Source organism: Oratosquilla oratoria, chromosome 23 (genome assembly GCF_046742065.1).
Source record: "Oratosquilla oratoria isolate Oo_2021 chromosome 23, ASM4674206v1, whole genome shotgun sequence".
Classification (NCBI taxonomy): domain Eukaryota; kingdom Metazoa; phylum Arthropoda; class Malacostraca; order Stomatopoda; family Squillidae; genus Oratosquilla; species Oratosquilla oratoria.
The window spans coordinates 39,517,752-39,535,251 of record NC_134799.1 but is presented as its reverse complement, the minus strand read 5'-3'; the positions used below and the strand labels follow the sequence as shown (position 1 = coordinate 39,535,251).

At 42.2% G+C, this 17,500-nt stretch overlaps 1 protein-coding gene across 4 annotated transcripts in view; it reads left to right on the top strand.

The window, feature by feature from the left end:
• Positions 1-17,500, top strand: part of LOC143038084 (oxysterol-binding protein-related protein 1-like) — a 511,761-nt gene that overhangs the window by 195,004 nt on the left and 299,257 nt on the right. The gene's annotated exons all lie outside the window — the stretch shown is intronic.

Genomic DNA, 17,500 nt, shown 5'->3' with positions numbered 1-17,500 from the left:
GTCTCCTTGCCCTGCAACTCTTCCTACACATTCTTTCCCTCCTTATCCTCCTATTTATTCTCCTATTTATCTTCCTCCTTTTCTTCTTTCTTCATCTTCCTCCTCCCATTCTCTCCTCCTTTCTCGTTTCCTATGCTCAATCCACGTCACATCTTCTCCTCCTCCTCCTTCTCCTCATCCTCCTCTTCCTCTTCTTCCTCCTCATTTTCTTTCTGTTTCTCCTCGTCATCATCATCCTTTTTTTTTCCTTCTTCCCCTCTTCTACCTATGCGTTTTCCTTCTCATTTTGACAGGTTATCTCAGTCTTCTTTTCTTGTTATTATTATTATTATCATATTTTATTATTATTGGAGAATGGTTGTATATGGATGATGTTGTGATGCATGAGGTGGAATGGGGGGTGAGGTAGTATGTGTGAGCAAATTTTGACGCAGTCCGAAGGGATTTCTCCCCCGTCTTCTCCTTTTCTGCATGGGGGGCCGGAGAGGGGGGGTCGCCGATTTAATGAAGCGGCCTTGCTGTGGATGTGCTGTGTCTTGCGACACTGCTTCTGACCCAGGGCAGTGGACAAGGTGCGGGGATGACCCGTCATCCAGGAGGTGCTAAGATGAGAGGGAGGGTGGAGGGGTGTGGAGTGTATTCAGGGATGGAATGGGTGGAAATTATTTTATGCCTTTCCCTTTTTGGCTACCTCCCTTGTAAGGGGGAAAAAGCCTTGGTATATGTATGTATGTATTATTATTATTATTATCATCATTATTACTATTATTGTTGTTATTTTTAATTTTTTCCTGCATTAGTCACACAAGTGTATATCAGGATCATCCTCATCCCTATTGTTTTGTTCTTCTTATCGTTATTGTTGTTATCCTTCTTCCTCCTCCTCTTCTTCTTCTTCTTCTGTCCATTTCCTTTTCTTAGTTTTCATATAACTCGGACTATCAGTTGTTTGACAAACTTCATTCCCCATATACCCGATTTCTCATCGAGAAACTGGGTCTGATATCATGCAATCACGGTAAACCGATTACAGGGCACCAATTGGATAGCCCTCAGCCAATCAGCGAAGCTCATTAAACGCGGCGTGTCACGTGACTTTCAGCAGAGGAAGAACTAACCTGACCACACTCTTTTCTCATCTCTGCCTTTTTCGTTTTTTTTTTTTTTTCTGTGATCATCACGGTACTGTCCTTCTTTGCATCTTTATGACGTCATTATTACGTCACTAATGTGTCATCTAGAAGGTGGTCTCTGAAGGGAAATAATATCAAAGAAGGTTTATTTCAAGTGTATGTTGTCGTTCACAATAGAAAACGGGACGGAGAGAAGCAAGACAGAGTGTACGTAAGAGCGCGCGCACACACACACACACACACTTGATGGCGCAGCGGTAGAATTCCCGGCTGCCACTACGTCGGTCCGGGTTCGAATCCCACCCAGGGCTGAAATAATTTCAGTATCGCTGCGCTGCGAGTCGTAACTCCAATTCTCGTGGGCGGGCAGTTGGGGGTGTGCGTACGTGTAAGAGCACAGCATTACCCATAGATCGGTCATATACGGGCTCTGAGCCCTCTTCCGAGAGGGTAATAGCTGTCGATTACGAGTTCAAGACCATGGTGAACCACACACACACACACACACACACACACACACACACACACACACACACACACACACACACACACACACACACACACACACACACACACACACACACACACACACGAGCATAAGAATGAGGGAGACTGCAAGAGACTAAAAGGCCTACACTTGGTAGTTCCATGTCTATTACCACCTGTCATCCTTATCCATAAATCTATCTAATCTCGTTAAGCAACCAATAGTTGCAGCGCTCACTATATTGTTACTAAGTCTGTTCCATTCGTTAACCACTCTTGGTAAGCCGCTTCTTACCTATTTCCTTCTTCAATCTAAATTTTGTTCAAATTAAACCCATTACTATGAGTCCTGCCCCCGTGGTCTTAATGTGATGACCTTGTGGTGGACAGAGTCCCCCACAAGAACGTTATGAGGCATATTTGTATAGTCGCGGGATGTGGGTGAACAGCCATTGGGGACAAGGTGTAAGGACAACTGGCCCTCAGCTTCAGAGCATTTATGTTTGGGCTATGGCCATAGTGTTTCTATAAGAAAGGCATTTGTATGCGGTCAAAAATACAATTCCGGGCTATGCACTGCAATACCGTACCAGCCAGGAGGCTGCTACTTTTCGGTATTCAAGGTGGGATATATAATTCGTGTGAGGTCGTCTCAGGTCACAGTTGCCTTTCGGACTTGGCCGACCAGCACGCGCGTAGGCCTGACTTCTTTCGTCAAATGAAAACAGGAAACCAACTAGAGCTTAATTTACTCCTTACGTCACTTAGTCCAAGTAACACTCATATGTTACAACCTTGCCTACATCACCCTTGTTATAACCGTTGACCCTTATGGACATCTCTATTGGATCATCCTGCACTCTTGGTCTTTCCAGAAAGTGTAAATTAAGGTGCCTAAACCTGTATTCCTATGGTAAATTACTAAGCTCTTGTATCGTTATGGTCATTCTCCTCTGTACTGATTCAAGTGAATCGATATACATTCTGTAGGACGGAGGCCAAAACTTTACTGTATAGTCAAGGATGGGTCTATCGTCAGATAGAATTTAATGATTATCTCTGCAGTTTTGTTTGTAACCGTCCTAGCAATGAATTCTAATACCCTGTTAGCCCTGTTCCTGCCACTAATGGACTGTTTTGTGGTTTAAGGTCGGGACTCGCTAACACTCCTAGGTCCTTTTCACATTCAGTTTTCTCTGATGTGGTGTTATCTAAGCTATACCTGTTACGTTTCAAGGAGTCTGTTCAATGTGTGGTATACGTCGTGATTTACCACTAGCCATTGTGCCAAATCAACCATAGTACATGCTTCTCTCTCTTAATGCTAATCTGTGTGGTATTTGATTTTGTATTTTGTGTATAGTAATGGATGATGCATAGTACAACGAACACTTTCAACCCACTATCGGAGAAATGATATCAGAAGTACAGGAAAAATGTATATTTCGACTACTATATGTAGTCCTCTTCAACAGAATGGTGAGAGGACTACAGATAGTGGTCGGAATATACAGATTTCCTGTACTTCTAATATTATTTCTCCGATAGTGGGTTAAAAGTGTACATTTACAAATGTGTTATAACATTACAGTTTCCCATAGTACAACAAGTATAACTTTTCATGATTATAACAACGATTTGGATAAATTCTGTGACACGTGGCACAGCGCTTTTTAGTATAGATAGTTACATAAGTACGAATATGAGTTGGAGAGGCGGTGCGAGCGAAAGGATTGGGCGAGGGAACAGGAGGGGTCGAGGAATAGGATGACGATGGAATACCTTGGTCGTTGTCTAATTACTGTTCATCTTAGGAAGTTCAGCTTGGTCAGGTTATTTTTTTATTTTATTTTTTTATTATTATTATTTTTTTTTACGTGTGTAAAAGTGATGGAAGTAACCCGAACGACGGGGGACAGAAGACAATAGTGAAAAGTACACGGTACCATAAAATGAGAGAGTTTTGTTGATTGAATAGCATAGACAAATATGTTGTAAACGATGGTGATATCGCAGAGAACACTGGTGTGTGCGACAGAGGTGAATGGTTATAAATAGGATAGGATATTAAGAGGACAAAATGATGGTTTGGGCCAATTTCATACAGACCCATTTGCTACAGACGTTGTCTTCTCACCAAATGAATAGAATCGTTTGATGTCACGGCGCTTGGCCTTCAAGCCAAAAATTTCACAAATCAATCAATCAATCAATCGTTTGATGTCAACCAAAACATAAACCAAGACGTCTGTTATCGTAGGGTGAAGCAGAATTTGAGCGTCTGGTCATCCCGTTTTCTCTTTGTGGCGAAAACGAGTGAAACGTTAAGGGAAAGGTGAATTGGTTTTTGTAGAGGAAAGCGCTGGAATTTTAAAAATAGCGACGTGCTGACGGTTAGTGGTGTTGGAACGCAGGATTTTATGACAGCTATGAAGTAGTGTGAATTATGAAAACGACAACATATACACAGACTACATTGAATATATACATAACTGACTATTCTCAATAAAGATGATTACAAAAACAATGTGGTGATGAGAAAACAACATGGAATAAGTGAGAGGATTTAAAAAAAATGAATCATACTCAAAATTAAAAGTTAGAAAAAAAAAATTGTACTAAAGATGAAAGTTCTCGAATTTGCAGTTTGCCTGGAGGATACGGATTTTCTGGTCTGTCTTTGAACGGAAGAAGTTGAAGGAGATTTCAATTGTAATGGAAGAGCGAGGAAGTATTTGTGCTCTAGGGAGAATGAAGGCAGTATTTCTAGACGAAAGATTAGAATTGAATAATATATGTGCACTCACGCTCACACACACACACACACACACACACACACACACAAATTGGATGAAGTAACAGTGTGTGCAAAAACTATACAAGAATTTAAGAACAAACTAGATGCTGAAAGATATAAAGACGGGTTACTACGTGCATAACTCTCTTCCCGTATAATACAACTAGGTAAACACACAGACACACACACACACACACACACACACACACACACACACACACACACACACACACACACACACACACACACACACACACACACACACACACACACACAGAGAGAGAGAGAGAAAAGGAAGAGTTATGTCTAGAGAGGATCCTTGCAAGGCAGTGACGAAGAAAACAGATAACCTTTCGAAAAGACAAAGATGTATGAAGATGTGTATTAAAGTTCATTCTTCAGCATGTGCAAATACGTATGAACACAACGCACAGAGTGTGTGGAATGGTGTTTGTAAGATGATTTGAATATGGTTTATGTATACACTTGAAGTCTTAAAATAAAAGAAGACTAATATTCAATAAGTGGAGTACTTATTAAGAAGTCTGTTGACATACGAAGAGAAAGGCGTTGGATGTATTTCACATTTCAGGCTGTGTAGGCATGTATGGTGAATATAAACTTATGGTTTATGTGGTTGTTGAGGGACTTGTGTGGACACAAAGAAAGGATGTGAATATAAACAGAGACTTAATGGATTCATTGTTGGAAATTTATGTTGACACAGTAGGTTTTCTCTATCCAACCACTCACATGAGTAAAGGCTTATTACCACTAAACCCTTTCGCTGCGTTTTTTACAAAGGATTACAAAGGCGAAGCATGCCGACAGGAGACCTTTTGGTCCATATCTAGGAATACTCCTAGTCGCCTCCAGGCGATTTTATTCAGTGGAAGGAACCTTTCCAAAGGAAGTTGTGGACCATCTTCTTTAATATGTATGTCCGACATTTGCTTCGTTCTCCCAACGTTCTCCAGTGATAATGATCGCGTTAAGGGCTGTGCTCTGTCCGCTGTTCAAGCCAGACAATGAAAATACGAGGGACTACGATCAAAGATACGATTAAGCTAGTACCGACAAGGGGCTTCCCTTACGAGAATCCGTAGTGAGCGTCAACAGTACACAAAGTGGCCAGTCATGAGGTCTTGTCATTCTTCTTGACGCATGGACACATAGTATTTTGTTATACTCTGAGAACATTGTTCATGGATAGCGAAGGGAGGTGAGCATAGGAACAGGTGTCTGTGTCGTTATCACATCACAGTGAAAGCAACACTTGAAAAGATGTTGATGACAAACCTGTGTACAACAGCGGACCTTGTTTTCTGAAATGACGACTCTTTCAGAAGACTTTGTTGTATTGTTGTGGTAATTAAACACTCCCGTTAAGCGAGAAGGTCTCGTAGTTGCTTCTCTGGTTAATTAGAAAGTGGAAAAGCTCTTCCTGTTGTTGTTGTTAAGATGCCTCTCTTAGTATTCGTGATTCTTTAAAAAAAAATAAGATAATTTCCAGAGACATACATGTATACGTGCACACATAGTTTCACATATTTCCTTCCTTTGAAGGTCACGACACAAAACAGCATTATCAGTTGAAAACTGTCTTAAGGGAATAGAAAATCCAGGTAAGGGGATGTAGTCAACCGATTCTACATACATACATATACCAAAGGCTCTTTTCCCCCTTACACGGGGGGTAGCCAAAAAGAAAAAAAGCATAGAAACCACTCCCACCCATTCTATCCCCTACATATTCTATATTTCCTGCCAAATGTGGTTCCAAATACTTGAAACTATCTACTTTTTCCAGCTTCTCTCCTTTTAGACTTCATTCCAACTCACTTCCATCCTCTCCCCTTGTACATTTTATCACTTTATTTTTACCCACATTTGCATTCAAATTTCTCCTATCGCATACCTTCATAAACTCCGTCACTAACTGCCTTAATCCCTCTCTGATCCTGCCATATGTACAGTGTCATCCGCAAACAACAACTAGCTCACCTTCCACTTCGCTATCTTTAACCATCTTCAATTCCTTGCACATTATCATCAACCCCCCTCCCGTACCACCCCATCCTTGAACACATTGAACAATCATGGCGACATGACACAACCCAGAACTAGCCCCAACGTAACCTCAAATCACTCGCTTTCTCTATTTTTAATGATAACACAGGCTCTACTACTCTTGTGAAAATTCTTGATTGACCTTCCACTCCATACCAATTTATAGTCATTGTGTATTTTTTCCTTCCATTTCCCGACAGTCTGGTCTCACACACACACCAAGGATAATCGCTTTCCTTTCTTCCATCAAGGTGACTTCTTCCTCTTCCTTGTCCTTCATTGTAGACACATTTATGGATGTATAGTTCTTTAGTCGCCAGCCGAGATAGTTGTAGGTTTTAAGGCTCCTATGGCTTAACTTCTCGTAGGACAATTTTACAGAGAGCAGGATTCCTAGTCCCATCAGATCGTCCCAATTTGCAGCCTCATACGAGCAGTGAAACACGAATAAAATAATCCGTAGATTATAAAAAAGAGTATTAGTTTATTGTTTAGAATATGTCAAAATATGATATACTATCATGTGATATATTATAATGTAACATAATGCAAGATAATGTAGAAAATTTAGTATCTACCGTACCTGGCATTTTCTTTGAATCGGTGGCAAGGATATTTTTCTACTTCGAAGATATTACGATCTACGCATCCTACAACTTCCTAGGAGCTGTTAGTCACTAAAGTACTTATGAATGGAGACATTTGTACAGAAAAGGTTACAAAGAAGGAAAAATGAAAATCTAGATTGGAGAGATGAGATCGGGTTATGTGAAATCTACGAAAGTATTTGACGCTGGAAAACTAACACAAACTATATTATTCGACAACTAGAGGAAGGGTGAGCGAATGCTGAAAATATTCTGCCAACAGACGTGAGGAGAGGTCAGGTGAGATGGAAAGGTGACGCCTGAAGGTGCGTTCTCGCAATCGAAATGACGGAAAAGATCGGGAAGTCAAGTTTAATTGGAAACGGTCTGATAAAGTGTTTCAGTACTCTGTTGGGTGTGGCAGAGAATCTTGGACTCACGTGTCCGCCGTTTCCTCACTTTTTCTTCTCTCCTTTTCTCTCTTCCCTCCTCTTCCCTCTCCTCCTTCCCTTCATTGTCCTCTTTATAGTTTTTATTCACCTATTTATTAAAATTTAGTTCATACTAGTGCAGTATTGCACAGGCTTGGTCTTATGATTTTAGAATCTGAGTTTTCAAAACGACTGTAAGCAATTTAAGAGGTTTGTCCACCATGTAAAAGTTTGAATAACGGCATTATTCCTGAGTGTTTTTCGTGTTTAGTTCCTGTGAGTATCTTGTGTTTGTTTCTTATCGTATTTATTCAACAACCCCAATTCTCAAGACTTTCTTTCACTCTGCTAATCGTAGGGTAGGCATTCGCGGCTCATTGATGTGCTTGGATTGGTAGACATTATATTTTATCATGTCTCCTGCGCATGAGATAGCTTGCTTCTGTAGCCTTACATACAACTGTCACTATCAGTTTTGGAGTGTTTTTTTTCGAATATGGGTTTGCTTACGTCTTTCTCTGTATAAGAAACTGCACTTTTTACTCGTGTTTAGTCGGTGCTACATTACCACCGTGGCAAAGAATCTCCTATGTTGTTTGAGATAGGACCAATCAAAATAGGGGGGACGAGGAGGTAGATGGAGGTAGACGAGAAGGAGATTGATGGTTGTATGGGTTACATTTACAAATATGCATACTTCTTAATAATCCAGCACCCCACAGCCGTCTGCACGCACACACACACATACACACACACACACACACACACACACACACACACACACACACACACACACACACAAAAAAAAAACCGCACACACACACAGATGCACACTCACTAGAACACACCTAGGTACATATCTGTAATCATGCCCTACATTGACACCAACATCCGGAGATCCAACGTCGTCTTTATTGTGCTTCCGTGGCTGAAAGGACCCTCATTCCCGCTCTTCTTTGATGCACTTGACGGCTGTTGAGTGGTCTCACTCTTTCTGAGTTTTCTTCACTCCTGGGTCTTGGAATCAATTACTTGTTCCCAGTCTCTTCGACCAGCCACGACTACCCTCGTCTGGTCGAACTCTCTTGAGGACCCGATTTCTTGGCCCGAGTCTCTGGGTGGCTCTTAGGTCCTCTCTCTTTATTAACTTTTGTTCATCAGTTCTCTTGAGTGGCTTCCTTCTCCTCCTCCACTACCTCCTCCTCCTCCTCCTCCTCCTCCTCTTCCTTCTCCTCCCTCTCCACCTTCTCCACCTCATCCTTCTCCCCACTCCTTCTCCACCTCCTCCTCCTTCTCCTCCTTCTCCACCTTCTCCACCTCGTCCTTCTCCCTCCTCCCTCTCCACCTCCTCCTCCTCCTTCTCCTTCACCTTCTCCACCTCGTCCTTCTCCCTCCACCTTCTCCACCTGCTCCTCCTCCTCCCTTTCTTCCTTTTCCTCTTCCTCCTCCAACATCTCCTACTCCTATTCCTATTCATCGTCATCCCTCCCCCTTCTCCCCTCTTCCTTCTCTTCCTTCTCCTCCTTTTCTTCCTTCTACACCTACTCTTCTTCACCCTCCTGCCTTCACCTCCTTCCTGACCCCTCCTCCTCCTTCTCTTCATTTACCTGCTTCTCCTAATCCTCTTACTCCATCTTCTCCTCCTCCTCTTCTTTCTCCTTTTCTTCCACTTCCTCCTTGCTCCACATTCCCCCCCTCCCCCCCGTCGTGGCGGGAGTCTGGAATTACATTTTTATGCGTCCCGTTCTTTAACTCTTACCTGCTCTTTTATGATGAGATTCCAGATCCAGATTTTTCCAGACCACGTATCTATCTCTGCATCTCCAAAAAGCCGGGGTGTGTCGCCGTTCTTATCTGGACGATTTTCCAGCGCAGGAGGACCCGACCCAGAGTCCATTGTCTTCCGGTGTGGATGACTTCTTAGGCCTTTCTTACTCTCCAGGGAAGACCAAGTGCGCTAGAATCACACACACACACACGCACACACACACACACACACACACACACACACACACACACACACACACACACACACACACACACACACACACACAAAGACGTGGGACACATCTTACATTACCCAGCATTCATGTAATGCAGGCAGCTTCCGGTGTGGTTTTCTTCTTAGGACTTTCTTACTCTCCAGGGAAGACCAAGTGCGCTAGAATCACACACACTCACACACACACACACACACACACACACACACACACACACACACACACACACACACACACACACACACACACACACACACACACACACAAAGACGTGGGACACATCTTACATTACCCAGCATTCATGTAATGCAGGCAGCATTATGATATACAAAAGAGGTTTGTTCCCTGGAATCCCAAGCTGGAAGAGGAGAACCGAGGTGCATGATGTTGGTTTACTAACCGTGCATTCTACCGCTCAGCTACAACGTCACCTTTCCCCACCGTCTCAGAATGAAGTATCTCCCTAATCCACCTCAAAAGTTAATTAAATCCGATGTCGTGAGCGAGAATAGAACGTGTAAATTGAGCTGCAGCGCCGATCAGTGTACCATTGCATCTATTTATAAAATTTACCTCGACATTTCTCTTATGATTTAACCTTCCCGAAGCTTTACGCAGAATTAATTTTCCTCTGATTATGAAATGTATTGATCTCAGTCCAGCACGTATCCATGACCTTTCCAAGGTTCTGAGATTATTTTCTGCGAAATTATTGTCTGCCAATGCGATCTTTTCAGTTGTGGAATCACCCGTCCTTCTGAATCATCTCCTGATACGAATTTGTTGCCTCAACTGTTAGCAGTTATTCTTGAAAACTGTTTTACCTGCCGCCATACATAGGTGCTCATAATGGAAGCAAAACTGAGCTCCATTTGAGTTATTTCGACATTTTCAGACTCTTCGTCTTGGTCCATCTCCTCACTCTTCTTTTACAAATCTTTTCACCTCTTCTGTGTCGGGTTGGCGTCCCATCTGTCTTCTTTCTTCGGGGAGCGAAATCCTGAGCACAAGAAGCATGCCAAGACACTGAAATCTACTCAGATTTTTTCCACTTCGGAAACCCATTGGCGCTCGGAGAGCCTTCCGACTTCCAGGCACCTCCTCCTCTTCTTCCTCCTCCTCCTCCTCCTCCTCCTCCTCCTCCTTCTCCTCCTCCTCTTCCTCCTCCTCCTCCTCCTCCTCCTCCTCCTCCTCCTTCTCCTCCTCCTCTATCCAATTGTGAAAGAAAACCAAGTTATCGGGTGAAAGGGATGCATCCGCAGCACGAGAGGAGATCAGGAGACCTGTAAGGTGCCAGGAAGTAATCGGAAGCTCCGTCTATGAGATTAAAAATATATATTAATAAATTAAAAGATAAATTATGAATAAATGAATAAATAAATAACGAATAAATTAATAAACAGACAAATAAGTGAACAAACAAGTAAACGAATGAATAAATAAGTTAAAGATAAACGACCATAGAAGTTGAAGTTGAAGAGGAGGTGCTTTGTTCGGACTGCCAAGGGAATTAGGGGTCAAACAAGGTCATCATATTAAAACAACAGGGCAGGACTCGCAGTAATGGTTATAAAGTGGACAAATTTAGATTTAAAAAGGAAATAGGCAAGAATTGGTTTACTAATAGGATGGTCGACGAATGGAATAAACTTAGTAACCATGTAGTAAGCGCTGAAACTATCAGTTGTTTTAAGAAACAATTAGACAACTTTATGGATGGGGATGACAGGTGGTGATGGATACGGAGCTGCCTAGTGTAGGCCTTATGGTCTCTTGCAGTCTCCTTCATTCTTATGTTCTTATGTTAGTGGTCGGACTGAAACTCGGGTCTTCTTAGTGACAGTCTCGACAGCGCGCGTCTGTCCTGCGAGACGATGGTTAGAGAAGATCATCTCCATGCCACTCCTCTGCCGGAGTGATATAAATTCACTAGAATCAGTACAGAGAAGAATGGCCAAAATGATACATGGACTCGGAAATTTGCCTTACGATAAGAGGCTTAGGCACCTAAACTTACACTCTGGAAAGACGCAGAGTGCGGGGTAATCTAATAGAGGTGTTCAAGTGGATCAAAGGCTATAACAAGGGTGATGCAAACAAGGTCATCATAATAAAACAACAGGGTAGGACTCGCAGTAATGGGTATAAACTGGACAAATTTAGATTTAAGAAGGAAATAGGCAAGAATTGGTTTACTAATAGGGTGATCGACGAATGAAATAAACTTAGTAACCATGTAGTAAGCGCTGAAACCATCAGTTGTTTTAAGAAACGATTAGACAACTTTATGGATGAGGATGACAGGCGGTGATGGATACGGAACTGCCTAGTGTAGGCCTTATGGTCTCTTGCAGTCTCCTTCATTCTTATGTTAGTGGTCGGACTAAAACTCGGGTCTTCTTAGTGACAGTCTCGACAGCGCGCGTCTGTCCTGCGAGACGGCGGTTAGAGAAGATCACCTCCATGCCACTCCTCTGCCGGAGTGACAGCCCCGAGAGGTTGGCATTTGATCCCCGGACAGGGCTCAACACATCTTTCTCTGTCCCTCACATTTATTTTATTTTACACCCCTCTTTTTGAGAACTGACGGGGATATAAAGAGTAAAGAAGAGACGTAGGAGGAAATAAGAAAATATCAGTTTTTGGATAAGGAAGTACACGAGAGGGGAAGGAAGGATGGTAGAGGAATAGAAGATTGATAGAAGGAAGAATCCTGGAAGGTAAAGAAGAAGTGTGCAAATGATTAAGATTATTGCCTCAAGTTTCACTTCCCGGAAACCGGCAGCCCCACATAGCTAGAGGGGGATTGTAGTAAGGAGTGTATTTTCTTATGGGGGGAGGGTGGACAGCGGAAGAAGCGGTGGTGAAATTGGAGGTGAAGAGAAGAGTTGACGGTTAGGGTGGGTCAGGGCGGACAAGTAGAGGAGACCTCTTGCCAGCCACATAGAAGTGTCCAAGGATGGAACCAAACTTGGCCACGGGGGAAGGGGAAGCTGTCTCTCAATACAAATCATTACAGATCATTCCCCTGATAACCTCTCCACCCGTTACCACCACCACCACCACGCTTTGCACATGAAATAACTTCATTTGTCGCGATAATAAATATGTGTTAGCTTCCAGGGTACTCCGGGAAGGTAGGAGGCGTGGCGTGTGTGCCGTAGTCATGCCCACGAGCCAAAAGCGACAAGAATGTGACCAGAAGCTTAGGATCTGGGTGGCGTTTGTATGCGCGGTCATGCACGGTTTTCCTTGCACCTGCATTCAGAAGTGTAACAAACGCACGCACACATGGGAATAAATTAACAAAGGCCTTATGTCGAAAAGATGTGAAGAGATACCGTTTTCCATATAGATGCGTAAATATGTGGAACAAATTAAAAGGTGATATAGCCCGTGCTTAAACAATACATGAGTTCAAATATAAATATGATAATTGGAAATCAAGGATATAGATTAAGTTGGAACATTACATGAATTTCAGTCTAGGTATATTAGAAAATTAGAGAATAAGAGACGGGACCCAATGGGCGTTGCGCTCTTCCTGTATACTACAATTAGGTAAACACACACACACACATACACTTCTATCACTATTACCCATTTCCGGTACTTTTTTTTTTATTGAACTTACATATACCAAAGGCTTTTTCCCTCTTACATAGGGGGTAGCCAAAATGAAAAGGGCATAAAATCATTCCCACCCATTCCATCCCTAAATACACTCCACTCCCCTCCACCCTCCCTCTTATCTTAGCACCTCCTGGATGACGGGTCATCCCTGCACCTTGTCCACTGCCCTGGGTCAGAGGTAGTGTCGCAAGTCACAGCACATCCACAGCAAGGCCGCTTCATTAAATCGGCGACCCCCCTCTCCGTCCCCCCACGCATAAAAGGAGGAGACGGGGAGAAATCCCTTCGGGCTCCGTCAAATTTATTGAACTGTTGTATTGTATTGTATTGAACTCGGGAAATGAAATTCAATACCAAGAAATGCAAAGTACTGGAAATGGGTAATAGTGGTAAAAGACCATCCTTAAAATATATCTTGGGAAATGAACCCAAGGAAAGATTTAGGAGTGTTGATAAAAGACAACCTGTCACCTGACAGACATATCGATAGGATTGTGGGAGAGACATATGGTCTACTGCAGAAGATGAGAGTGGCATTTCATTATATGGGTAAATATATGATAAAAAAAATAATCGAAACCATGATCCGTCCATCAGTGGTATGGTCCCCACACAGAGTGAAAGATATAAGCAAGGTCGAGAGAATACAAAAGGCTGAATCCAAATTGGTCCCCAGCCTGGTAGATAAACCATACAAGGATAGACTAAAATAACTGGGTCTGCCAACTTTGAAAGATCGAAGAGAGAGAGGTGATATGATAACAGTATTCAGGTCTCTAAAGGGGAAAATTTGCATTGACGGAAGATGGTGTAGACTTATGGTGATCTGCTATTTCTAGATAAAAATATTATTTATACAAGTTAGATATATTGCTCGTATTTTAGATTGTTTGCACACTGTATAACAACGAAAGCTTCACCACAGGTATCGCCGAAAACAAATCAATCCGTTTCAACAATATTATAATTAATATTATACTGCACGCTCTATATTTTGCCTTGTTTTCTTTTCTTTTTCTTTTTTGTAATATTAATTCTATGTAATTTCTTTGTTATTCATTTATTATTATTCCTGGATTCACTTGTTACTCCTGGTTTTATTTTTCTGAGTTTGCTTATACTCGTATGATAACTTTAATAAAAAAAAAAATCCAAAACAATATATTTTATCATTTGTTTTGCATAATGCTTTAAAAAAAGGCCATTTAGCATTGTAAGAGAATCTAGCCCCATCATTTAGCTTTCCTTGTATGTTCTCCAATAACATTGTTGCTGTGCGGTTATCATAAGCTCTCTTTTCCTGTCTTTCTCTCTGAGTTTTATATGTCAATATATCATTATTCTCCGTCACTTTTCTCATATTGTTTTCTTCCCAATCGTGTATTTTCCTTAGCAGTTTTTTCTCCATTTTCATAATTCCTAAATTTGATACTAAATAGCCTGCGGATGTCGACAGGATCAATATTCATGAAGCACAATAACGATGCATGAAAAAAACATAATTTCTGACGTCACTGCGCCACGGGTAGGTTTTACGAGAATGGCTGAAGCAGACGACCTAATTTCAAATTGCAACGAATAAAAAAAGGCGTTTTGTGTAATTTATTTAGCTATTATTGACTTAAGTAGCAAAAACATATTTCAGTAAAATTAGACACCTTTAATTTTCAAAGTGGTTACACTGTAAGACCCATCTGCCTTTCTTCTGGTCACTCATCCTCCCTTACCTCTGTTCTCCTTGTGTCGTCTTCTAAAGCCAGGTCCACACTTGTTGCACTTCCACGAATCGTATCATCTTTGCGTACCACCTAGTGATACGATACGGTGCAACAGGATATTGTACCCACTTGTTGCGTATCCGTCGGCCGTATACGGATACGCAACAAGTGGTTACAATACCCTGTTGCACCGTATCGTATCACTAGGTGGTACGCAAAGATGATATGATACGTGGAAATGCAACAAGTGTGGACCCGGCTTAACTATGTTCAGTGAGACGTCATCATGAGATGGCCTTGCTTCGAGTCCCAAAACGTGAATTACACTTTTGTATTTACATGTGCATATTTGTGTGCACGCGTACATGTGTCCGTATATATATGTATGCGTCTACCTGTGTGTGAGAGAGTGTGTTTGTCTGTATATGCATGTAGGTTAGTGAGGGTAATCAGTTGCTAGACCCACAAGGGGAATTAACCTTTCCCCTTTACCCCAACATTCATAAAAGGACATCGACTGTCAGGGCCAAAAATAGACCCGACAGGGGCTCTACAATTAGAAGCACAAGGGGACCGATTGCTATTAACGACTTATACATTTGTTTCTTCTGGTTTGTCGCCAGTCGATTTCATTCAGCCGAGGGAACGCCCCCGTGCGATTAAAGGATGTTATTGATCTAAGTGACCCTTTCCTACTACGCATGCGCACACTCTTCAGTCCTGAGGTAGATAAAAATCATCTGTTTTTAGCCAGAAAGAAATGTGCTAAGGAATGTCACCGTATCAGAACGATGAAGTAATGAATCTCTAACTTCTTGACCTCATACGAAGAGAATTGTACGACAGTAGTCAGAGCAAAGTCCCAAAATGGAGCCATCGTAAAGGAGAATGAATTAACAGCATCCCATCCGGCGGCCTCTTCACCCTTTTCAAAACACGGAGTTACTTCAGTCTCTTCAAACCAAGAAGTCACTTCAGTTCCTTCAAACCAAGCAGTCGGTCCAGAGAGACTAGAAGGAGTCCTAGACTGAATAAGTACAAGATGAGGAAGACGTTGTCTAGGTAAGCTTAAGCCCTCTCAGACCCAGAGGGTACGTCTTCTAAGCAGAATAAAGATGTCTGGAGTTAACCTGGACAAAATAATTAAAGTACGCCGTGGGAGGTAATGGACTAGAGTAAGCTTTGGTCAGTTACTGCAATGTATAACGCGTGCGTTTTAATTTGTTTGCATTCCGGTGATTATATTGAATTGGGACGAGCCTTCTGTAGTATAAGGGCTGAAATGTCACTTTCGCAAGAATATATATATATATATATATATATATATATATATATATATATAAAAGCTGCGTTTGTAACAACTACAACATCAAATTTCTGGTTGGGCAGTGGGAAGTTCTCGGGTATAAGTACACTTGGAAGTTGTCAAGTCTTGGGCTCCGTTTCTGTGTGACACAGCCACAGATTTCCTCACGGCACCCTTATTACCACGCCCGGCTCTTGAAACAACGTAAGATTAAGGCTTCGTGGGCGTGCGCATGAGAATAAAGCTGAGGTGGCCAGGGGTGGTGCCTGCACTGAGCACACCGCCACCAACACAACTGCGGCCGCCACCGCCCTGCATAATGGATGTCGTCCAAACAGCAGAACCGACCCGGTAGTATGCCACATCAAGTTGCAGATTTTTAGGGAGGAGGGGAGCTAGTTAAGGGGCCTCACTGCTTTAATGACACAGGGAAATGTTCGATTTTGGACACACACTGCGTGTGTGTGTGTGTGTGTGGAGTCGTCATCTTAGGTGCGATGAATCGGTGGATTTACTTGGAAGTCTTGGAAATTTGAAGAAGTGGGTCTTCATGCAATGGTGGTGATAGTGGTATTGATACTGAAATTAGATGTGGCATTAATGGCAGTGACAATTCTAATAATGAAATCTAGTTCTGACCACGAGACTAGTTATGACAACGATGGTATTAATGGTGAATATAAATAGTTCTGTAAATTCTCTGTTAATGAAGTTAACACAGAGCCTTAAGGGTACCAAAGTTAGAAAATATATTTGTGTGCACACTCCATCTTTCTTATGCATTCTATAATAATGACTTTACTAAAACAGTAAAGAGGATTGGTATTCATAGAGAAAGTGATGGAATGCTCGCGGATAAGAGAGTTGCTGCTTAGGTGAGAGGAGACTGTTCGAGACTGCTTGAAGGCAAAGCGAGTTCGTGGTAAGGGCACCCTACATCAAAATCACACATTCAAAAAAGTAAACAAAGTTAAAAAAAAAAAAATAGTGGCATCGTCCTAGAACCTTTCGCAGATTCAAGTCTGAAATAATTTCAGTATCGCTGCGCTGCGGGTCGTTACTCCAACACTTTTGGGGGGGAGTTGGGTGTGTGTGTGCGTGTAAGGTCAGTATTACCCATAGATCGGTCATATACGAGCTCCGAGCACTCTTCCGGAAGGGAAATAGCTGTTGATCACGAGTCCAAGACGTGATCCAAAGACCAAGGTGAATCACACGCTAACAATTAGGAAGGAAATGGGGAACTGGAACAGAGGTCTGAGATGTGGTGAGATGGTAATGATAGAAGAGGCTGGCTCTGCCCTAACGATGGAGTGCAGTGGAGGTGGTGGCGGAGGTA